Source organism: Anomaloglossus baeobatrachus, chromosome 6, assembly GCF_048569485.1.
Source record: "Anomaloglossus baeobatrachus isolate aAnoBae1 chromosome 6, aAnoBae1.hap1, whole genome shotgun sequence".
NCBI lineage: Eukaryota > Metazoa > Chordata > Amphibia > Anura > Aromobatidae > Anomaloglossus > Anomaloglossus baeobatrachus.
The window spans coordinates 340,383,447-340,404,426 of NC_134358.1; the positions used below are offsets into that span (position 1 = coordinate 340,383,447).

The 20,980-nt window shown below is 46.8% G+C and overlaps 1 protein-coding gene across 7 annotated transcripts in view; it reads right to left on the bottom strand.

Annotated features, from left to right (window-relative positions):
* Positions 1-20,353, bottom strand: part of CTNND2 (catenin delta 2) — a 3,073,686-nt gene extending 3,053,333 nt beyond the window's left edge. For all 7 annotated transcript variants that reach the window (XM_075314970.1, XM_075314969.1, XM_075314967.1 and 4 more), the window contains exon 1: positions 19,967-20,353. The gene's annotated coding sequence lies outside the window, so the exon portion shown is untranslated. The remainder of the gene's footprint in view (positions 1-19,966) is intronic.
* Between the last annotated feature and the right edge of the window lie 627 nt (positions 20,354-20,980).

Genomic DNA, 20,980 nt, shown 5'->3' on the forward strand with positions numbered 1-20,980 from the left:
GAAGTCACGTGTGTTATCACGTGACTATCGGTGGTTGCCATCGTAGCACAGGGTCATGTGATGACGCCTGCTGCTACGATGTTTCACTTTCATTTTCCCTCGGCCGAGAGCAGAGGGAAAACCAAAGTGACTGAATCTGCTGATTACAGCGGTATAGCTGTGATCAGCAGATAGCGATCAGCAATCGGATTGCTGATCGCTATAGCCCCCTAGGGGGACTAGTAAAATAAAAAAAAAAAGTAAAAAAAAAAGTTTTAAAAAATAAAAAAAAAAAAAACAAAAAACCTAAAAGTTCAAATCACCCCCCTTTCCCCCCATTGAAAATTAAAGGGTTAAAAAATAAATAAATATACACATATTTGGTATCGCCGCGTTCAGAAATGCCCGATCTATCAAAACATAAAATCAATTAATCTGATTGGTAAACGGCGTAGTCGCAAAAAAATTCCAAACGCCAAAATTACGTTTTTTGGTCGCCGCAAGTTTTACGCAAAATGCAATAACAGGCGATCAAAACGTAGCATCTGCGCAAAAATTGTACCATTATAAACGTCAGCTCGAGACGCAAAAAATAAGCCATCACTGAGCCATAGATCCTTAAAAATAAGAACGCTACGTGTTTCGGAAAATGGCGCAAAACGTGCGCCACTTTTATTGGACAAATTTGTGAATTTTTTTTAACCCCTTAGATACAAGTAAACCTATACATGTTTGGTGTCTACAAACTCGCACCGACCTGAGGCATCACATAGATACCTCAGTTTTACCATATAGTGAACACAGTGAATAAAATATCCCAAAAACTATTGTACGATCACACTTTTTTTGCAATTTTTCCGCACTTGGAATTTTTTTGCCGTTTTCCAGTACACTATATGGTAAAACTTATGGTTTCATTTAAAAGTACAACTCGTCCCGCAAAAAACAAGCCCTCATATGGCAAGATTGATGGAAAAATAAAAATGTTACGCCTCTCAGAAGAAGGGGAGCAAAGAACAAAAACGCAAAAACGGAAAGTGCCCGGGGGCTGAAGGGGTTAATCAGCTTCTCCATGGTGTCTAACTGTGTTCCCTGGCTCATGGCTGCCTTCACCCAGGACGTCCAGCTCCTCTGTAGCAGGTATAAACGGCCCCGGGATGCCTGCCCGCAGTTTGCACCACTTGTGGTAGAGCCACTCTCTCAGCAGTAGGGGATGGATGCAGGAACACCTCACGTGTCGATTTTCACCTGGTTTATTATCATCAGTCACAATCCATTGACAAAGACAGCACTACTTCCTCCAGCACAGGAAAATACAGAGCCAAACATGAGACCATAAGTGTATCCAAAGGCCTGGCTTTTACCTCTGGGACCACACCCCGAGGTGGAGATATGGTGAACAGCCATCCCACCCATCTCTTTAGCTGCCACAACAAACCCGGTCCAGGTAATACAAATTAACCCTCTCAGCGCCTAATATGCTGGAGTACTACATCCAGGTTCACAACACTGATTGCAGCAGTCGCGACACATATCTCTCCCCTCGTGCACATCACCAGTGATCACATCACAATATCATACCTCCCAACCGTCCCGGATTCTGCGGGACTTGCACGATTTATCAGGGCTGTCCCGCACTCCCGCGGCTCACAGCTGATGTCCCGGCTCCTCCCCTCAGTGAAGTGAATAAATTAAATTAAATTCTCATGGGCTCTGGATTTTTGGGGCGGCCGGGACTCGAACTCGTGGAGCTGTGAGTTCATTGTTTCAAAGGCAGCAGCTTTACCACTGAGCTACTGCCTGTAATGAAACCAATAGGAAGATTTTGTTATCTTGACCTCTATACTGCAGGTGAGACACCAGAAGCAGGTTATTCAGCTGCAAAGATGGATGGAGGGATGAATGGAGGGATAGAGGGATGGATGGATGGATGGATGATAGAGGGATGAATGGAGGGATAGAGGGATGAAAGGAGGGATAGAGGGAGGGATGGATGGATGATAGAGGGATGAATGGAGGGATAGAGGGATAAAAGGAGGGATAGAGGGAGGGATGGATGGATGATAGAGGGATGAATGGGATGAATGGAGGGATAGAAGGAGGGATGAATGGAGGGATAGAAGGAGGGATGAATGGAGGGATAGAAGGAGGGATGAATGGAGGGATAGAGGGATAAAGGGAGGGATGGATGGATGATAGAGGGATGAATGGAGGGAGGGATAGAGGGAGGGATGGATGCATGGATGATAGAGGGATGAATGGAGGGATAGAGGGATGGATGGATGATAGAGGGATGAATGGAGGGATAGAGGGAGGGATGGATGATAGAGGGATGAATGGAGGGATAGAGGGAGGGATGAATGGAGGGATAGAAGGAGGGATGAATGGAGGGATAGAAGGAGGGATGAATGGAGGGATAGAGGGATGAAAGGAGGGATAGAGGGATGGATGGATGATAGAGGGATGAATGGAGGGATGAATGGAGGGATAGAGGGAGGGATGGATGCATGGATGATAGAGGGATGAATGGAGGGATAGAGGGATGGATGGATGATAGAGGGATGAATGGAGGGATAGAGGGAGGGATGGATGGATGGATGATAGAGGGATGAATGGAGGGATAGAGGGAGGGATGGATGGATGATAGAGGGATGAATAGAGGGATAGAGGGAGGGATGGATGGATGATAGAGGGATGAATGGAGGAATAGAGGGATGAAAGTAGGGATAGAGGGATGAATGGAGGGATAGAGGGAGGGATGGATGGATGATAGAGGGATGAATGGAGGGATGAATGGAGGGATAGAAGGAGGGATGAATGGAGGGATAGAAGGAGGGATGGAGGGATAGAGGGATGAAAGGAGGGATAGAGGGAGGGATGGATGGATGATAGAGGGATGAATGGAGGGATGAATGGAGGGATAGAGGGAGGGATGGATGCATGGATGATAGAGGGATGAATGGAGGGATAGAGGGATGGATGGATGATAGAGGGATGAATGGAGGGATAGAGGGAGGGATGAATGGAGGGATAGAGGCACGGATGGATGGATGATAGAGGGATGAATGGAGGGATGAATGGAGGGATAGAGGGAGGGATGGATGGATGATAGAGGGATGAATGGAGGGATAGAGGGAGGGATGGATGGATGATAGAGGGATGAATGGAGGGATGAATGGAGGGATAGAAGGAGGGATGAATGGAGGGATAGAGGGATGAAAGGAGGGATAGAGGGAGGGATGGATGGATGATAGATGGATGAATGGAGGGATAGAGGGAGGGATGGATGGATGATAGAGGGATGAATGGAGGGATAGAGGGAGGGATGAATGGAGGGATAGAGGGAGGGATGGATGGATGATAGAGGGATGAATGGAGGGATGAATGGAGGGATAGAAGGAGGGATGGGTGGATGAATGGAGGGATGAATGGAGGGATAGAGGGAGGGATAGAGGGATGAATGGAGGGATGAATGGAGGGATGAATGAAGAGATAGAGGGAGGGATGGATGATAGTGGGATGGATGGATGATAGAGGGATGGATGATAGAGGGATATATAGATACACGACAGATAATAGATAGATAGAGATAGAATCATAGATAGATAGAGAGATAGAAAGATAGAATCATAGATAGAGGGATAGAGATAGATAGATAGATAGATAGATAGATAAATAAATACTGTATCTCAATGTTGGTGAAAGAGTCAGATTCATTTGTTCCCATAAAACTACTATAAAGAAATGAGGAAAAAAATACATATTTGGTGTCCCTGTAATCGTAATGACCTGAACAACACAGCGATCAGATTATTTATGGGGATCGGTAAATGGCGGGAAAAAAAAGGTGCAATTTATTATTTTTCTTTATTAAAACCCATAAAAAATGTAATAAAAATGGATCACTGAGGCCGTGTTCGCACATAGCGTAAATGCTGCATTTTTTCTGCAGGTGTCCGCGCCACGAGTGCAATAACAATGTTCTCTGCTTATTGCGTGTTTGCGGTATTTTTTATACATTGTCCCTTATTTGATACATGTTTGTTGCTGATGTGAATCCTGAAGCTTAAAAAGAAAGAAACACCAAATCCGCACCGTTCAGCGGCGTCTTTCCACGCACCAGGGGCGGAGATTTCAGGACGTCTCATCCACTTTGCTTGGATAATTAGTCCATATTCACATGTAGTGTAAATGCTGCATTTTTTTCTGCTGTTTTTTTGCACATTTATTCTGCTGTGTTTAATTGTCCAAGTAAAGTGTATGTGGTTCCATGAAAAGACGCTGCTGAATTCTGCGGTTTTCGGGAGGGGGGGGGGTTCTCTGGAGGTTTCTATGTGGAGCTTAAAAAATGCAGGAAAAAGCTTCTCTGTACAATAAAAACACTTAAAAATGCAGATTCACATCTGAACCAAAAACGCATTAAATAATGGAGAAAAGGCAGAAAAAATGCAGCAAAAATGGAAAAAACAGAGAAGATTGTTATTGTGTAGTTTGGTGCAGACAGAAACAAAAAGAAACAGAATTTATGCAACGTGTGAACACAGATTGATAGGCACAAATAAGCAACATGTCATATAGTGACACAGAAATATAAAAAAAATTCTGCTATGAATATGAATGAACAGTCCACGGCATCTGCTGAATGACCCTTACTGCCAAATGGGTGTGGCTAGGGGTGTGGCTAGGGGCGTGGTCAAAATTTGCCACGGCGCACTGCGCGCGCCGCATACTTTGTCCCTCTTTCCTTTCTTGAAAGGTTGGGAGGTATGCAATATATATATATATATATATATATATATATATATATATACAAACCATATTTTTTTGGATTATAAGATGTACTTTTCCTCCCAAAGATTTGGGAGGAAGAAGAGGGTTGCATCTTAAAATCCGAATATAGCTTACCGGGAGGTGGGGAATGGGCGCTGTGCTGGCTGTGGTTGGGGATGTGTGGAGCAGGGCATTGCGGAGTTGTGCAGGCTCTGGCGGGTGAGATGGTCTATCGGTGGTGCAAGGCTGTGCTGGCTGCGGCGGGTGAGATGCTCTGTTGGCGGTGCGGGGCTGTGCTGGTTGCGTCGGGTTAGATGTTCTGTCGGTGGGGCTGTGTGGAGCAGGGTGGTGCGGCGTGTAAGATGCTCTGTCAGCTGTGTGAGCAAGGATATACAGTATATATCTTCAGCTTTGTCGCCATAGAAGAAGGGGGGGCCAGGCACAATTTCTTGCACAGGGGCCCCAAGCTGTCTGTGTCGACCTCTGCATCAGTGTGTCATTAGTGTACAGTCTGTTTCAGTTTTTACCATCAGTCATCAGTGAACAGTCCATATGTCTGTTTTCACCATCAGTGTGTCATCATCACAGTGTCTGGTCCATGTGTATGTTTTTATCATCAGTGTGTCATTAGTGTCATCATACGGTCTGTTTCTATTTTTACTACCAGTTTATCGTCAATGTATGGTCTGTCTGTTATTACCATCAGTGTGTCATCAGTGTACAGTCCGTGTGTCTGTTTTTACCTTCGATGTGTCATTAGTGTACGGTCCATGTATCTGCTTTTACCATCAGTGTGTCATCAGGGTCTGTCTGTTTTTAAAATCAGTATGTCATTACTGCATGGTGCATTTTTAACATCAGTCATCAGTGTACGGTCTGTATGTACGTTTTTACTATCAGTGTGTCATTAGTGTATATTCCATGTGTCTGTTTTTATCATCACTTTGTCATCAGTGTACGGTACGGTCCATGTGTATGAGTTTTACCATCAGTGATCAGTGTACGATGAACGGGGGTGAAGGATCAATGGTAAGGAGAAGCAGGAAACAAAATGAAATGAGCAATATGTTGACTTAACAAGATCTTCATATATACCCCTGCTCAGACTATACTTTTCCATCTTGTGGACGCTGTATTTCTCCAAGAAACATTCTTGATCCTTTCTGTTCTCTATCATAACTCACGATTAACTATGACAGGTGATATTGAGGAAATACAGTATCCTGCTAAATATTCAGTTTTTTCCCCTTAGGCTAGTATGGACGACGGATTGCGACTGATGGCCTTGCGTTGCATCCGCCGCGCGACGGATCGTCGGGCGGCAGGAGCGCAGCATGTAGTATTTTTTGAGAGGCAGAATCCTTTTTTTTTCACTGCGCATGCTCAGCTCTTATGTTTAATCACATAAATCAATGTTTCTCTCTCTCTCTCTCAGCGGCCGAACGATCAGCTGATCTCCCGGCGGCCGGCTTTTGAGAGCAATTAGCTGATTGCCCGGCGGCGGCTTTTGAGAGCAATCAGCTGATCGCCTGGCTGTCGGCTGCTGGGTGATCAGCTGATCGTTCACAATAGCCGGTAAAACAGTAAAAAAAAAACCCAAAAAAACAGATTGTTGTTTTGCAGCATCAGTCACATCAGTTGTGCCACTATCTGCAACGCACCCGTTGCATCAGTCACACAACTGATTGTGACGGATGCAAAACAACGCAAGTGTGAAAGCAGCCTTACCTAATTACTAAAGGGATATACAGTATATTACACATGCTTGGATATCTGTATATATGTAAATATTGCTTCAGGTTTAGAAATATTTACTACTTTGAACTTATTTTCTAAATATATCGTAATTCCAATTTATTTTTCTTCATAGAGCAACTGTATGAGTTAGGCTGGTTTCACACTACGTCTTTTTAACATCCGTTGAAAACGTTATTTTAGCGGAAGTACGGATCCAGTGCAAATGCGTTTTCATTTCAATGCATTTGCAATGGACTCGCGTCCACCTGCGTTCACCTGCGTTTGCGTGCGTTATAGTGCGGATCCGGTGACTTGCAGTTTTTTAACATGTTTCAAAAACGCTACTTGTAGCGTTTTTGAGCTGCGTCAAAATACTGCAAGTCACCGGATCCGCACTATAACGCACGCGAACGCAGGTGAACGCTGGCGTGCTGATAGACAGGATCCTGCTTTTGTACTGAGCATGCCCAGAAAGTACTGAGCATGCCCAGAACCAGTCTCGCGTGATCTGTCTCTCTCTCCTCCTCCCTCCCTCACCCTCTCTCTCTCTATCTGTCTTTCCCCCTTCCTCCCTCCCTCCCTCTCCCCCACCTGAGAGCTGCGGACACTCGTAACCAAGGTAAATATCGCGTAACCACTTCTCTTAGTTACCCGATGTTTACGTTGGTTACGCGTGCAGGCAGCCCTGCTCCTAGCAGCTGCAGACACTCGTAACCAAGATAAATATCGGGTATCCAAGGCCGATGTTTACCTTGGTTACCAGCGTCTGCAGCTGTCAGAAGCCGGCTCCCAGTCTAGCTCCCCTCACTCCCGATCACATGACTCCAATGCCCGCCCCTAAACATCCAGTGCAGGATCCTGCAAAATAACATATGCGTTTGCATACGTTATTTGCTGTAAAAGCAGGATCCGTACTTCCGCTAAAAAAACGTTTTCAACGGATGTTAAAAAGACGTAGTGTGAAACCAGCCTAAGGCTAGGTTCACATTTCCGTTGTTTATGATCAGTCACAATCTGCCACTCTGATAAACAACGCAATCCGTTTGTCGGATTCCATTGTTTCCCATAGACTTGTATGAGCGGCGGATTGCGACTGATGCCCTTGCGTTGCATCCTCTGCCCGACTGATCAGTCATGGAACGACTGATTAGTCGGGCGGCAGGAACGCAGCATGTAACGTTTTTTGAGCAGCGGAATCCTTATGTTTTCACTGCGCATACTCAAATCTTGTGTTTAATTATTCAAATGAATATCTCTCTCTCGGCGTCCGAACGATCGGCTGATCTCCCGGCCGTTGGCTTTTGAGAGCGATCAGCAGATCGTTCACAATAGCCGGACGATCAGCTTATCGTTCTCAAAAGCCGGCGGCTGGGAGATCAGCTGATCGCTCTCAAAAGCCGGCGGCCGTCTATTGTGAACGATCAGATGATTGTTCTCTCTCGTTTTACAACGGAATCCGCTTTATGATGACAATGAATTTCAATTCTTGTCATCAGTTGTACAACGCATCAGTCACAAGCGTCAAGCAACGCATGTGACTGATGCAAAACAACAGCAATGTCAACCTAGCCTAAGACCTCAAGTGGTCGAAACCATGACCAGCTACAGGTTTATGTGGACCCCGGGTGAAAGAGTCTCAATGTGCCCCATGCACACGCAGACACGCACATGCTCATATGTACACATACAGGTATATGTATAGATATTTGAAGACAAATTCACAAAAATACATATAAATAGATATAAATATATACACAGTCATATACACTGATATACATACTGTAGATATATACATCATATATGCACACACAGGCACATTAGAGATATTATTAATATAGAGAATCCGGCAGCAGCCTTCTAGGGGGCTGCACATATGGCTCTGGGAGGCCGCACATACAACTCTGGAGGGTAGCACATATGGCTCTGGGGGACCAGCACATACAGCTTTGGGGGGCAGCACATACAGCTCTGGGGGGACACATAGTCCTGGGGGGCTCATACAGCACATAGGGGCACCTACAGTTCTGGGGGGGCACATACAGCTGACAAGGGGGGCACATACAGATCGAGGGTGTGGAACATACAGCTCAACTCACAGTGCCGAAGGGCAGCGCTGTGTTGGGGGATGCTGGCTGGTGCTGCAGCTCCTGTTCATCTGTGGGACTGGAGCACACCATGCGGTAGCTCCACTCACAGAGAAACTTTACGTTCACGGAGCATTCAACAGGGAAAGTGCGGCTGCCTCCTCGAGCACAGTGGTTCCTGGAACTCGACCCATGTGCCGCAGAACTGAAGACAGTGAATAGGCACCCCAGCTGTCCAGGGCCCCCAGCACTTGCCCGCTTGTTCCAGGTGCTGACGCCGGCATTGGTTGAAACATCAGAGGTTGCCTTATAATTAAGCACTGTATGTTTGAACACTTATTTCAATAAAAGAATTCTGCTTATCAAAGTGTGCGGCAATCCATAAGTTAAAAGTTTACCATCAGTGTGTCATCAGTGTACGGTCCCTGTGTTAGTTTTTACTATCAGTGTGTCATTAGTAGAGATGAGCGAACCGGTCCCGGTTCGGCTCGAGTTCGGTTCGCCGAACGGAGGTCTCGTTCGAGTTCGGTTCGTCGAACGTTCGACGAACCGAACTCGAACTGCATAGGAAACAATGGCAGGCAATCACAAACACATAAAAACACCTAGAAAACACCCTCAAAGGTGTCCAAAAGGTGACAAACAACTCACAACACAACACAAACACATGGGAAAGTGACAAGGACATATACTCATGCGAAAACAAAAGAGCTGGACAAGGAAAAAGAGGAGGACACACAGATATATGAGTATATGGAAGGAAACGTCGATGCCATTACTGTGCAACTTGAGCCCTGCTCATTTTAGGCTTCCAATCTGTATAAATTGCCTGAGCTTGCCACGTACGCCTTGGGGATCTTGTCGTGTCCTGCAGCCAGCGTTCTCTCGGAACCTGTCTTCAGTGCTGCTGGGGGTCTGCTGGCAGATAAGCACACGTGTCTGTCCACTGACAATGTGGACATGGCTCTCAGAGGACTTTTCTTCCCCTGGGTCATCCAGGGGAGGTGAAAGGCAATCGTATTTTTGAGAGTGCTTCATGCAAAGCATCTTTTTCTTTTTCAAAAGGGGGGTCAACTGATGCCAGTCAAGTGGGGTGTGTGTGGCCCAATTATTGGCAACAAGTTGTCACCTGGCGACCGGAGTACAAATTGATTGAGTGGACTACGTTGGTGACTTAACAGCCGTGTGCGGCAATGATGCAAACCTTTCTGCGGCCCTTCGGCAGGGCAAAATGACACACGTGCCTTGTATGGCTCACGTGTTGAATCTGATTCTCCAGCAATTTTTAAAATACCATCCCGGACTACATGGCCTTGTGCAGCGGGCACGCTGCTATGTGCTCACTTTCATCCTTCGCACCCAGCAGCTCAACAACTTTCATCGCTCCTGAAGTCTTAGGGTCTGGCGGTTAAACGCCTGAAATGCGATGTTCCGACATGCAGGAATTGGAATCTGCACATGTTGCAGCGTCTGTGGCAGCACCGCAGAGCCCTGCTGAAATACGGTCTGACGTATACCCTGGGCTAACTTGATCCAGAGGTGGTGCAGATCATGCTGCTGGAGTGGTGTCAGATCAAGGACCTATGCACCCTTCTACACAGTTTACAAATGTCGACGAAGATGTTTAGCACTGGCGATGCCATTCTCAGCGTGACAATTCTGGTCATCTACAAGATGGAGCACACTGTAAGCATTATTCGGAGTCAGGTGTTGGTCCAAGAGGAAGGGGAGGAAGTACAGGAGGAGTCATATGCAGAAGGGATAATAAGATCTACAAGGTCCAGACGGTGAGCGGCACCTAGGCGGCAGTCATGGTGGGGGAGAGGGATTAACAAGGGCGCATAGTATCAGCAAAAATTGTTGAGGAAGGTGCAGGAGCCCATGAAGAAATGGAGGACGAACAGGCGATGGGCATGGAAGACTCAGCAGATGAGTGAGAGCTTGCTCACATTTCGGTTGTGCGAGGTTGGGGGGAGAGGGCAGAGGAAGGAGGCACGGTTCTCACCTCTCTGCCACCAACACACCAAGGACTTGGTCCTCCTGGATGCACAAGACACATGAGCGCCTTCTTGCTGCACTACCTACAACATGACCCTCGGATTGTACGAATTCGAAGTAATGCTAACTACTGGGTTGCCACACTGTTAGATCCCCGGTACAAGACAAAATTTGGCGAAATAATTCCTGCCATAGAAAGGGACGCACGTATACAGGAGTATCTGCAGAAGGTGGTACGGATTCTTAGATCTGCTTTTCCAGTAAACACCAGTGCTGCACAGAGTGAATCTCAACGCTTTGTCATGGATAGGAGGAAATGGTCTTTTACTTGTCCACATCTGAGGGACCGAGGGCTGGCTGCTGTGCTGAGATGGCATTGAGTACGGTGTCCCTGCAGAGTTGCACTTTTGGTCATATACCAAATGAGTTGAAAAAGGACAGATGCTGGTGGAAAGGGGAACAGTTGTGTTGGAAAGGGGAAAAAAGTTTTTGTCCGTGGGTTTGGTGGTTAAGCAAAAGTAACATTTGATGAAGAAACACCATCTGTTACGGTGGGACTGGCAGATTTGGATAAGGTGGTATATACTATGTTACCGCTATATAACGTAAATTAATAAGAAAAGAAAGAGAAAGGTATATATCCCCATCAGCAGTCAATGTCCACCGTGCTCCCAGATGGAAAAGGAGAGGTTGGCAACTGGAAGGTTAGGTGGAGGATACAGATCTGTGTGGCTATGAAACTAATAGTTGCCTGAACCGAGTTAGACGCCACTCGGATCTGGAGACTGGGAGCCCTGTTAGCGTCACAGGGTCCACACGCCCACCCAGCCCAGGAACTCCCTGTTAACATCACACGGGCCATTCAGTACGCTGACCGTGTGCATTGGGGCCACACCTGTGGACAGCAGGCGCATCAGCAGCAGCAGGCCTGTTAATGCCACTGGGCTGCACAAGCAGGACTGGTAGGACAGGAGCTGGTCTTAACCGTTCTGCGTTACCAACTGTGGTGGCGTCCTGCATCGACGCCCTATCCCTGCCTACCTCTGGCCTAAAGCCGCAATGGGTTCAACACATGGAGGTGTGCTCTTTCGGAGCATAATAGAAGACTGCGCACCTCCTTGTTGGCTCCAGCCCCTTTTATAACCTGGGTCCGCCCCAAACCAGGGTGGACCACAATGCACCTCCTGGAGACAAAAGCAGAGTGACACGTCATGAGTGGCATAACTAGCGTCCTATTTGGAACCGCAACTTCAATAATGACCTCATGGCTGCCACGACACAAACACATCACCAGTCATCGTCTGACCATCAATAATGAGGTGACAAGTCATAGGGGCGGGCCTCTGCAAGCCATTTGGGAGTGGCCTGGCCACATCGTCAGGACACCTGATGCCCTGTGGTCTATATGGGCCCCCCACATCAGGGGCAGGGCCAAAGAGTTCATTACCGGACCTAATCTCTGATGCAGTAAGTGCCTGAGCATGCTCAGTAGCATGAAATACAGTCTCTGAAGAAAGACTATCAGCTTTAGCATGGTGTCTAGGCACAAAACAGGACTTAGACCCGGCACGGAATGCAAGTACCTGTGCAAAGAGGCTTTTCACACTAAGTGTGGAAGCATGTGCTGTATCCCGAAATGAAGACTTAGCCTCAGGAATGGCACAGTCAGGCTGAGCATACTCACTAGGCGAAACACTGTAGTTAGGCTGCGGCTGGGGTATATCGGCACACGCATGCGCACTAGCTGCCTCTCCACACTTAGACGTGGAGGAGAAATTGCTCTTCGGGTGAGGACTTGGAGATGCTATGAACAGAAGGAAAAGCTAAAGGAAGCCTCACTTTCTATCCCTCCGAATGATCAAATGCAGCAATGAATTCCCTGAGTTTGCTATAAAATTAGCGTAGCAAAATGTGCATGAGGGTGTCATGCAGAGGTGCTGCAAATAGATTTGCACCAGTGGGACACTAATGGAAGTCCAACAGTCACTTCTTGTATGCCACTAAATGGCAGCATTTTTTGCTATCATTATAGCTTATTAAAAACAGAGCAGGAGGGTGTCCTGCACAGGTGCTAGAAATAGCTTGGCACCAGTGGGACACTAATGGAAGTCCAACAGCCACGTTTAGGATGCTAAGATGCTTTAGGACTAAGTTCACTCAGCGTTTGCTAGTAAAATGGCTTAGTAACAATGAGTTTGAGTGTGCAATGCAGGCAGACGTGCTGCAAATATCTTTGCACTAGTGGGACAATACAGAAGTCCAACAGCCACGTTTAGGATGCCACTAAGTTCACTCAGTGTTTGCTAGCATAATGGCTTAGTAACAATGAGTTGGAGTGTGCAAAGGGCAGGAGGGTACAGTGGCAGGGTTGTGGGTCTCTGGGTAGAGGAAAGGAAGCCTGCCTTTCTATCCCTCCTAATGGGGAAATGCAGCGAGCGAGGAAATCCCTGACCTTAGCTACACAGACGCTGTCATCTTGTGTAGCTGTTAAACTCTGTTTTCACGGACCTGTCCCCTATGGCTCTGACCCTGCCGGTATTAGCCCTTAAAAGGACTGATAGAAAGTTCTATCCCTATTCCGTACAGCGGTGTGTATAGAGCATACACAGCAGTATCGGAGATAGGCGCTGCGCCAGCGGTGACTGACACCAAGGACGCAGAAGGCAGATAATGGCGTGCTGGAGGAAAATGTCCGTTTTTATAATGCAGGGACATGTGACATGGACATCCTATCACACATGCCGTTGCTTCTCTGGCTAAAAGTCCACTTAGTTGTGTGTGTCTGGGATTGGCTGACATGCTGGCCCGCCCCACTACACGCGCGCGCTTAGGGAAGGAAGACAAGGGAAAAAAAAAAATGGCGATCGCCATTATACATACAGCAGTGATCTGAATGCGCTGTTCCCGCACAATATACACTGAAATTTCATAATAGTGTGAGTCACAGAGTGACTTGCACTATTACAGCGGAAAGCCAGCTAGTAATTAGCTGGTCTTTTTGCTGCTAGAACCGTTCTCGAACGTATCTAGAACTATCGAGCTTTAGCAAAAAAGCTCAAGTTCTAGTTCGATCTAGAACAGCCCCCAAAATCACTCGAGCCGCGAACTGGAGAACCTCGAACCGCGCTCAACTCTAGTCATTAGTATATGAACCATGTGTCTGTTTTTACCATCAGTGTGTCATCAATGTATGGTCCATATGACTGATTTTACCATCAGTCATAAGTGTTTGGTCCGTGTCCATTTTTACCCTGTCTCATCAGTGTATGAACAGTGTCCGTTTTGACCATCAGTCTACGGCCCATGTCCGTTTTTACCATCAGTTATCAGTGTACGGTCCATGTCTGTTTTTACCATCAGTTTGTCATCAGTGTATGGTCCGTGTGTCTGTTTTTACCATCAGTGTGTTATCGGTGTACAGTTTGAATGTCCGTTTTTACCATCAGTGTGTCTTTACTATATGGTCCATGTGTCCATTTTTGCCATGAGTATGTCATCAATGTACGGTCCGTGTGTCTGTTTTTACCATCAGTGTGTCATCAGTGTATGGTCCGTGTGTCATTTTTATCAACAGTGTATGGACCGTGTGTCCGTTTTTACCATCAGTGTGTCATCCATGTACGGTCTGTCTGTCTCTTTTTATCATCAATGTGTCATTACTGCATGGTCCATGTGTCCATTTTTACCATTAGTCATCAGTGAACACTACATGTGTCTGTTTTTACCATCATTGTGTCATTGGTGTACGGACCGTGTGTCTTTTTCTACTATCAGTGTATCATCACTGTTCGGTCAGTGTGACTATCTTTACCATCAGTGTGTCATCAGTGTACTGTCCATGTAGCCATTTTTGCCATCAGTGTGTCATCAGTGTACGGTCCATGTAGCCATTTTTGCCATCAGTGTGTCATCAGTGTATGGACTGTGTGTCTGTTTTTACCACCAGTGTGTCATCAGTGTTTTTCATTGTAAATTACACAGCTTCTCCTATACTCTACAATGCTAATTAATGATACCAGAAAATAAACAGATGTCTCCATGAGGTTTGCACAGACATGGACATGGGAATAATAATAATAATAATAATAATTTTATTCATTTATATAGTGCTATTAATTCCACAGCGCTTTACATAAATTGGGAATACTGTCCCCATTGGGGCTCACAATATAGAGTCCCTATCTGTATGTCTTTGGAATGTGGGAGGAAACCCACGCAAACACGGGGAGAACATACAAACTCCTTGCAGATAGTGTCCTTGGTGGGATTTGAACCCAGGACCCTAGCGCTGCAAGACTGCAGTGCTAACCACTGAGCCACCATATCCTAGATTATAATGTGTACATATGTATCTGTGAAAAAAAGAAAACGATGCAACAGATATGTGCAACACGGACGTCTGATTGAGCACATAAATATTATATTCCACAGTGTAAATTAAAAATAACAGAAATCACACTGGCGCCGTTTAGGGATGTTGACGCTGCGTCTCCAGAGTTTGGCGTGACAATATTACGCCACATGAGTGCTACAGTCAGTTGCTAATTGACTGCTTCACTCACATTTACTTCAGATAAACTTTGAAAGTCCAAAGGAATTGTGAGAACTCCATCTCATTAGTAACTGCTGATTGCTTGCAGTGTTCAAGTGACATAACAATGCCACTTAGTTAAGGGAGGTTGTCTAAGTAGCGTAAAGGCCCCGTCACACTAAGCAACTTACCAGCGATCCCAACAACGATAGGGATCGCTGGTAAGTTGCTAGGAAGTTGCTGGTGAGATGTCACACTGCGACGCTCCAGCGATCCCACCAGCAACCTGACCTGGCAGGGATCGCTGGAGCGTGGCTACACGAGTTGCTGGTGAGCTCACCAGCAACCAGTGACCAGCCCCCAGCGCCGCGTGGAAGATGCTGCGCTTGGTAACTAAGGTAAATATCGGGAAACCAACCCGATATTTACCTTGGTTACCTGCTCATGCAGCTACACGTGCAGAGAGCAGGGAGCAGCGCACACTGAGCGCTGGCTCCCTGCTCTCCTAGTACAGCACACATCGGGTTAATTACCCGATGTGTGCTGCAGCTAAATGTGCACAGAGCAGGGAGCAGCGCACACTGAGCGCTGGCTCCTTGCTCTCCTAGTTACAGCACACATCGGGTTAATTAACCCGATGTGTGCTGCAGCTACATGTGCACAGAGCAGGGAGCAGCGCACACTGAGCGCTGGCTCCTTGCTCTCCTAGTTACAGCACACATCGGGTTAATTAACCCGATGTGTCCTGCAGCTACATGTGCACAGAGCAGGAGCCGGCACTGACAGTGAGAGGGCGGAGGCTGGTAACGAAGGTAAATATCGGGTAACCAAGGACAGGGCTTCTTGGTTACCCGATGTTTACATTGGTTACCAGCCTCCGCAGAAGCCGGCTCCTGCTGCCTGCACATTAGTTGTTGCTGTCTCGCTGTCACACACAGCGATCTGTGCTTCACAGCGGGACAGCAACAACTAAAAAATGGCCCAGGACATTCAGCAACAACCAACGACCTCACAGCAGGGGCCAGGTTGTTGCTGGATGTCACACACAGCGACATCACTAGCAACGTCACAAAAGTTGTTCGTTAGCAGCGATGTTGCTAGCGATGTTGCTTAGTGTGACGGGGCCTTAAAACCCTCTTAAGGCCCCTTTACACACTGAGACTTTCAGCGATCCCACCAGCGATCCCAACCTGGCCGGGATCGCTACAAAGTCTCTGGTGAGTCTCTGGTGAGCTGTCAAACAGGCAAACCTGGCCAACTACGCAACAGCGATCCGGACCTGCAGAACGACCTAGCTAGTCATTGGGGACGTTGTAAAGCAGCTTTTTGAAAGGGAAGTCGCTAACAAAGTCGATGTAAAGTCCCCTTTACACACTGAAACTTTCTAGCGATCATGCTGCACAGCGGGAAACAAAGGACCAAAGAATGGTCCTGAACGATTTGTAGCGATCACACACAACTTCACAGCCGGGGCCAGGTCGCTGATGTGTTTCACACACTGCAATGTCGCTGGGGAGGTCGCTATTACGTCACAAAACTGGTGACGTTACAGCGATGTCGTTTGCGATGTTGCAGTGTGTAAAGCCACCTTTAGGGTAAGAACGCACTTTGCTTTTTACCTGCTTTTTCAACTGCAGCGTTTAATGCCAAAACGGATGTGTTCTGCTTTTCAAGCAAAGTCTATGGGAATTTGGATTTCTAAACCGCACTATGCAGTTCAAACTGCAGCCTTTTTGTTGCAGAACTTTGGTCAAAAACTCAGCTTTGCAGGGCAAAACCCAAATGGCAGAAACAATTGACATTAGAAATTATTTATTAGAAATAAAAAACACAAACATATACCCTGGTTCACCACTTTAATAAGCCCGAAAAAGCCCTCCATGTCCGGCGTAATCCAGGATGGTCCAGCGTCGCTTCCAGCTCTGCTACATGGAGGTGACCGGAGCTGAAGAAGACACAGCCGCTCCTGTCAGCTCCACGGAAGTGGTATATGTTTGTGTTTTTTATTTCTAATAAAGGATTTTTTCCGGTGTGTGTGTTTATTTACTGTCACTTACAGATTAAGCCTGACATGATTAATCAAGGAGTTATTGGCAGCTATGGGGTGCCAATAACTCCTTATTACCCCGATTTGCCAACGCACCAGGGCAAATCGGGAAGAGCCGGGTACAGTCCTAGAACTGTCGCATCTAATGTATGCGGCAATTCTGGGCGGCTGCTGGCTGATATTGTTAGGCTGGGGGGCTCCCCATAACGTGGAGCTCCCCATCCTGAGAATACCAGCCTTCAGCCGTATGGCTTTATCTGGCTGGTATTCAAATTGGGGGGGACCGCACGCCGTTTTTTTAAATTATTTAATTATTTATTTCACTGCACAGTATAGACACGCCCACCGGCTGCTGTGATTGGGTGCAGTGAGACACCTGTCACTCAGCGTGGGGGCGTGTGTCACTGCAACCAATCATAGGCGCCGGTGGGCGGGGAAAGCAGGGAATACGAGATTGTTTAATGAGCGGCCGGCTTTTTCAAAATAGTAAAAGCCGCTGGAGCAGTGTGAATGCCGTGCAGCGCCGGGGATCGGGGATCGGTGAGTATGAGAGAGGGGGTAAGAGGGATAGACTGACATGGACAGAGAGTGAGGGACAGAGATAGTGACCGACTGACAGAGATTAGTGAATGATAGACATTGTGAGGCGCTTCAGAACGCAGCTTTTCAGCTGCGCTCTGAAGCAGACCTTTTTTAAATGCGGTGCAGAGCGCACACCTGCGCACATAACCACAGACACCAAAATCGTATGAGGGATGTCACACGTTACAATTGACTAGGTTTGTGCAACAAAACGTTCAATTCTAGACAAAGCTACGATGTGTTTGCGATCAACGGTTTTGCGTTCAATCCTGATCGCACGTAGATGTCACACGCAGATACCTCACAAACGATGCCGGATGTGCGTCACTTACAACTTGACCCCAACAACAGATTGTGAGATATATTGAAGCGTGTAAAGCAGGCTTAAGTCTATGAGAGCCTAATTCCAGCCAGTCAGCGGTTGCTATCACAAGATGGTACCATGGGACCAGAGCAATGCGGAAAAAAGGTGAAGATGTCAGAGGGTGAGTATAAGAGTAGCACTACTCAAACGCTGAAAAGAATAACATAATGTTAAAGTGGTGCTTTAAAGGGAACCTGCCAGGTGCAATATGCACCCAGAACCCTGAGCAGTTAAAAATTATTTTTAAAGGTCTTGTATCATATGCTAATGAGACCAGCGACTAGTCCCCTGGGCGTTACTTCCCTTGTTAGTCCCTTAGCATGTTAGTATGCCCCGGTGTGGCAATTCTATACCCTTAAACACTTTTCTACCATTGTCTGATAATTCAATATATATATCAATCAATCTCGCGCCAGTAGAGATCTATTGATGGGAAGTTTTACAACTTCCCAAAATGTATATAAAATAAAGAAAAGCAATAATAAAGCTTTATTCACGAAGTTAAAGTCCCATGGTCTAAGGTAGGACTGGAAGCAATGATGTCCCGTTCTTTGTGATTTAATGCAGTGCTCACGTGATTGGGACAGAACGTCATCTGAGGAATATCCAATATTGGCAAAGCATTCACAGGTCTCAACACTCAGGTGACCGAAAGCAGAATGTCAGAGCCAGGGAGTGTTGGCCATGTATTATTGTAGAAACATCCTTACCATTGATAAAATAGCTATCAAGACAGACAATCCCTTTACGGCAATGTTATATATATATATATATATATATATACATATATATATATATATATATATATATGAATGGAGTTGTTTCTAGCCTTATCTGACACAATGACCACTCACCAGCACTATGGAACTGAGCGTTATACACAAGCGAGGAACAGTAATGGACAGGCAATAAACAGTTTCACCCAGAAATAAAATCTATAAATGGCAAATATCATCTCCCCTAAACAACCACACACTGACCATCATGGCACCATATGGTGACTACAGACATAAACAAGTTTGTCCTTTTAAAAAAAAAATATTTTGTGTTTTTTGTTTGTTTTGTTTTTTGGGGTTTTTTTTCAAAATGGCTGTAAGATGTAACACCTCAGCATTGCTCTGGTGCCCTTTTTGACAGCAGGTTATGGGTTTGCTGTTCTTCCATGCTTCGGATCAGCCTCCATCCCACCTCCATTGCACCTCCAAGATTTTCATTTTCAAGAGAAGGGGCGGAGTTTCGCTCATTTAATAAATACAAATAGAGAAAAGGAAGCAATCGCTGCATTCAAGAAATACTCCAGCCTGAGCCAACTGGCTCCCCACAAGACATGGCTCCCCACAAGACATGGCCCCCACAAGGCATGGCTCCCCACAAGACATGGCCCCCACAAGACATGGCTCCCCACAAGACATGGCCCCCACAAGGCATGGCCCCCACAAGGCATGGCTCCCCACAAGACATGGCCCCCACAAGACATGGCCCCCACAAGGCATGGCCCTCCACAAGACATGCCCCCCACAAGACATGGCCCCCACAAGGCATGGCCCCCACAAGACATGGCCCTCCACAAGACATGGCCCTCCACAAAACATTGCTCCCCACAAGTCATTGCTCCCACAAGACATGGCCAACACAAGACATGGCCCCCACAAGACACGGCCCCCACAAGGCATGGCCTCCCACAAGACATTGCTCCCCACAAGTCATTGCTCCCAGTCCCCACAAGACATGGCCCCCCACAAGACAGGGATCATGAGCAGACTGCGGAGCAGGCAGAACAATAGCACCATATACTACATTTTATCAATGCCACCCAGTGCTACACACCATAATGGTCGCCAAATGACAAGATCTTCACTGAAAAATGTCCTTACCCAAGGCCGCCTAAGATTCACAAGATGAAGCACAAAGGGGAGAAGCCCCTAACGCTGCTGCCGATGCTGATGGTGGCCGATCTCACTGGGCGATCCTGACCTTGCAGAGATGCACAAGCTGCATCCTCCCTCTTGCTGCACGGTAATCCCTCACGATGGCTCTTACAACTCGCACCTTTCCATTCCCACTTCTCTCCCAAAATGTCCAGATCCCAAATCAATGAATGCAAAACCGACAGGCTTAATTCTAGGTTTGTCAATCTGCTATTGCCTTTTGTGTGACGAGATGAAGACGTGACAATACGCTCCTTGAGTCTGTTGCTGCTTCTCTCAATTGGAGAAGATGAGCCGCGCCACCGCCCCTCTTCACTAAATTGTGAGCAAGGCTAGGGGAGGTTCCAAGGACTCCGAGCTAGAGGCGAGACATGGAGGCTGAGGCTGCTGCACAGCGAGCACGGGCTGGGATTGGCGGCTGAATGATGCTGCGCCCAGCCACAGCCTCCACACGGTGGGCTCCACATGATTACATAACTTCCACAGGGGACATGGATGTGCAGAAAGCAGTGCCTGGGAATGGCAGTCATCATTTCAGTGACAGGAACACTGAATGCGTGCCCCTGGTCAGAATGACTGTTATTGTGAACAGTTAAAAGGGAATCAGTCAGGTCTGCTGTGCCCTCCAACCCTGCAGCATTCATAGTATTCCCCAAATTCCCAGCCTAACCAGTCCTGTATAACGCTATGCACTAAAATGAATGTTTAAAAAACGACTTATAAACCTCACTTTCCCTATGCTAAATAGGCCTGTGACTAGTTGCATTAGCTTCTCTGACTAGTTGTCCCTCTTTCCGTGTTATCAAGCCCCTGAGGGCATGATAACATGATTTCCACAAGCTGGCGTCGCCACCAACACCTGGAAATCTTGCGCATGTGCAAAGCTCATTTCATCCTCGTCCGTGCACATCATAAGCAGGGTGGACGCTTCCCGGCTTGATTAGGCACACTGTGTATGAC